This window comes from Ictidomys tridecemlineatus, chromosome 11 (assembly GCF_052094955.1).
Source record: "Ictidomys tridecemlineatus isolate mIctTri1 chromosome 11, mIctTri1.hap1, whole genome shotgun sequence".
Lineage (NCBI taxonomy): Eukaryota > Metazoa > Chordata > Mammalia > Rodentia > Sciuridae > Ictidomys > Ictidomys tridecemlineatus.
Window position 1 is genome coordinate 93621584 of NC_135487.1, and position 4472 is coordinate 93626055.

At 44.1% G+C, this 4472-nt stretch overlaps 1 pseudogene; it reads right to left on the reverse strand.

Annotated features, from left to right (window-relative positions):
* Positions 1 to 2817: 2817 nt before the first annotated feature.
* LOC101955183 (pantothenate kinase 2, mitochondrial pseudogene) lies at positions 2818 to 3933 on the reverse strand (annotated as a pseudogene).
* Between the last annotated feature and the right edge of the window lie 539 nt (positions 3934 to 4472).

Genomic DNA, 4472 nt, shown 5'->3' on the forward strand with positions numbered 1-4472 from the left:
TGAAGTAGCAGTACTGGTCTTTTCCCCTGTTCAGCCCACATGACCCCAAGGATTCACCCTCAAACCAACCCTCTTGCTATATATCCCAGACCTGAAAGTATTTGTCTTGAAGAGGAAAAGTGTTTGTCTAAGGTCCTCTAAGCCAGTGCTACTCCTCACTACTCAGTAGGACATCTGTAGCTTAGCTTCAGTCCCATGGCTTCAGGAAAACTTGTTGTGAGGCCATCTAGGACAATGTAGTTTAATCTGGACAGGGTCATCCATTCTTTCCCATGTGCCTGAAGACCTACACTCAGTCTGAGTTACTGGCCCCTATGAATGGCTTGTTTTGTCTCTTATTTCTTCACTGCCCATTGCATTACTATTATTTTTCTCATGCTGTTGGAATTCACAAAATCCCCTTGAATTTCCCATCTGCATGCACATTATCCAGCTCTGTATCTCTGACTTAAAAACTCAGCTGCCTATTTGACAGTCCAAAATCAAGCATAGTTGCCCTTACTGCCCTCATCTCTCAACACCCAGCCACCTCCTACCACTTACCAGCAACCCTCCTCCATATATTTTTCTCTGCACCATAGCCCCAGCCCACTTGCTGCTTCTACTATGGGTAAGATAAGGTAAGACACTCAGGCCACTAGATGGAAAGCAGACTAGGACAACCACTGAGAGCAGAGAGGGTGTTGGCCATGGTGACCACCCTGAGTGCACCTTATAGGCTAAAGGTCATGAGATGGTAGAAAGCTTGGATGAGGATGTGCACATCTGCAGGGATAGCTTGGAGGTCTACAGGTGGAGAGAAAACAGCATCTAGGGCTTGAATTCAAGGTCAATGTCTGGATGGGGTGCTGCCTTGAGAAGATCCAGGATTGTGGTGATGACTTGAGAAGATCCAGGATTGTGTCTGAGAACTGACACCATCTGTCATCAGAGAATAAGCTGGCAAAGATAAAAATATCCCAAAAGGCAGAAAAGCAAGAGGAGCCTGCTAAGAACTGACACAGCTAAGATCCTGAAATACCCATTAGATTTGTAACTTGAGGTTCACTGGTGGCCTATCAAGAACACTCTCATGAAATGACAGGGTGGGCTGAACACAAAGTAGAAAGTGAGGAAAAACAGCTTCTCAAGAGAGGAGCAGTGGATTGGAGGAAGGCCATCGAGACATTCACAGCTCATGCTCTGGGTCCAGATGGATCTGGGCTTGATTCCAGTTCTGCCCATTTGTAGCTGTGTGACTTTGGGTATATTTGCACTTCTGGACTTCAATTTTCTTCTAGGCTAGACTGTAGGAATATCCAGGGCTGAAAAGACTGCCCATGTGGAGCATTGTCATAACCTCATGTGCTCCATGAGATGGAAGTTCTCGAGAATAATCTGCCCAGTGGAGGAGGAAAGTCAAGGGCACAGGAGCTGAGAAATCCCTACCTCTAGTCCCAGTACAAGTGGGTAGATGGTGGTGGTGTTTTGAGAAGAAAGGAGAAAGTGCAGCCAACAAGCAGACAACTGAGAGTGGAAGGCCTAGAGATTAGTGGCTGCAATAATGGTGGACTGCCATCCCGGCAACATCCCTTTACTCTGCTGCAGGGTGCCCCAGCCCAGCTGGCCCCACCCTCTAGATGTGTCAAGGCACATGCATAAATGCATGTGTTTCTCAGGGAAAAGGCTATGGAATGCCCTTCATGCAGCTGGCTTTCTGCTGCCATCACAGAGCCAACACCCAATATACTCACCCCTCTCTTCCACCACAGAAAGAAACTGAGCTACATGTAGAGATCACAGAACAGGGAAGACCTTAAGATCTTCCTTCTGGTTACAAGGCTGCTTTATACCAGGCCTTTCCTTGCCTTCAACTGTGAGTCCCACATCACTTGGTACATTAGATATAAAAGCTGCACTGTCTCCTAGGGGAATGCTTTTTAACTTATTCTGCACAGCAGAAAGAAAAGGTCCAGCCCTTAGCAAGACACTCAAGTAGCCTGAAACCTATGAGCATGAGAGGCTCCCAGATTTCATCAGCAGACATTTCAAATCCTCCTTTGCTACTCAGCCTGAAAGGATACTCTCTACATGGCTCCTTGAAGAGCTGTCAATTCCAGAGGCTCTTTGGTGTCACACTGCCAGCCTCTGCTTTTTCCACTAGCTCACCAACTTTGGTCAGGTCATTATGCCCCTTAACCTAGGGAATTCTTCCAGCAGTTTTCTCCTTCCATATGTATCTTCCCATGATTTAGAGAAATAACAGAAGAGCTTCCCTTCTAAAAGTTGCTTTTTCAGTTTTAGGAACAGAATTAACCCACCCAATTAAGTTTGCAGATGCTTAAAATAAACCATTTTTCAATATGTACACACAAAAGCTAAATGCAAACCAGAATAATGCACAGGTGATCTCTAAAGCTCTACTGAGAAAACAGTGACTAGATTATCACACAGAGAAGCCTGTCCTGCACACAGCTAGTTAAATCAGGATGCACAACCACAGCCAGCTCAAGGCAGGACAGCTCTTCCAAGATGTCTGCAGTGAGTTATGCTGAGATTTCCAAAAACACCACAGGTGTAACAGCGCTACTCTGAAGGGCAACTTAAACACAGCAATCCTCATGCTGCTGGAACATGGTCCACTCGTTTTTTAATGCTTCTTTCCTTACTGGTTGCTAGATTAGACTGAAATTTTTTAAGGATTTATCTTGATGACTTAGAAAAATACATGTCATTTCTCAACTTGATTCAGATAGTACAGGATAATAAAACTGAGTAAGTCTTTTAAAAAACAAAACTCCACAGACCACATTGTAGAAATTTCAGGATACACTCCCAGGTAACAATCAGGGAATCTTCAACAGTTCCAGGATTGCTCCAACAGCTCCAAAATAACCCTCATGTTCTGAAAAAAGTGCTTTCAACTGTCTATTGGACCAATAATCCAAAGCATATGCCAAAGCTGCATGGCAATAGTGTTAATTCTCAAAAATTTTTCAACAAATACCACCTGGTTAATGTTATCGAAGCTACAGCCCAGCCTGACAATCCAAACCTCTCATAATCTTCTCCATAAATATCTCACACTAGTTTATCCACTTTGGTGCTACCTCCACAAAATACCATTTCAAGAGCTTCTTCAAAAGTGGTACAGCCAGTAAGAAGACAGCAGAGACCAAAAAAATTTCCTCCTCTAAGACTTGTGCCTGTGACCCTCTTGTAATTATCTTTGGAGTACACTGCTAAATTGCTAACCCCTGAGCCAATGTTCAGCAGAAGCAGAGGATGTGGGTTTTTCAACTCAAATGGTAACTTCTGACATTTTTCAGAATCAGCAGGATTTTCAAAGTAATAGCACTGTGGTAGTCTATTGAAACCAACAAAGTCAATACATAAAATTCCTTGGATTAAGCAGTCTAGTTTATGCAGTTTGCAAAGCTGAAGACCACCTATCTTTGCATCCACACAGAGTCAGGGCCTTCAGCTCCAGGTGCAAGTCCCTAATGCTCCTGGACCCATAAGCCACATTGGAGGTCAAGTACTTTCAAATGCTTTGAAGACTCTCCACTTCTTCCTCTTCTTCTTCAGCAGTGATGTCTTTGGGTTCAAAATAAACAAGCCTGACAAGGGTTCCACCAATATCCAAGCCAAACCATGGAAAAAGTGGCTGCTTTTTCTGGAGGCTTTCGACCTCTGAGCCAGAAACCCATGCATGACCGCTGTAGGAGTTGAGCCCATGGGGCCTCACACCATCTGTTTATGCGCAACAGCAGGCACTGACAGGCTGCTCACCAGAGGCCACAGTGACCCCTGCCTCTGCCCTTCGGAGCCTGTGGGCGCTGGCTCCCCAGCCCAAGAGGGTGAGGTGGAGGCTGCCCTGCCATGGTGCTCCAGGGGCAAGCCGATCTGTCCGGCCCCCATTGGCAGCCCCCACCGCTGCCCCCCTACCAGCCAGCCCCCCTAGGGCTGCAATCCTCCTTCCTCCTCAGAGGCAGTCCTGCTGGAGTCTCTGGATATGCTTTGATGAGGCAATTGGACCTTTTCTTTTTTCTTCCATCTTCCATATGCTTGTACCTGAACCCTCACATATTCTGTCAGCTGTATTTTTGTTTTTGCATTTCAAGGTCAATGCCAAATTAATTCTTTACCTGAGACCCATCTTTCATATGTTGCTTATAGGTTGATCTTCAAAATTGAAAATTAGTGCTTTCCCTAATTTATATTATTGTGTCTTTTTAACTATCATTTACTGCATAGTCAAATAATGTCCAACAATTACATTTTTTTATAGATTTAAGGTTATGATCTCTAGAATCCTTGGAGAAGAATGTTCTAGTGCGCAAATTAAATAAATTCTCTTTTATCATTTCAGAAATAAGTTAAGATGATGCTGTATTTTAATGGGATTTGTTTTTGTATCATGACTTATTTTACACAATTTTTGTTGTTTGTGTTTCCTGAAATTTCTATTTGTCTTTCTTTTACTGAGAGAA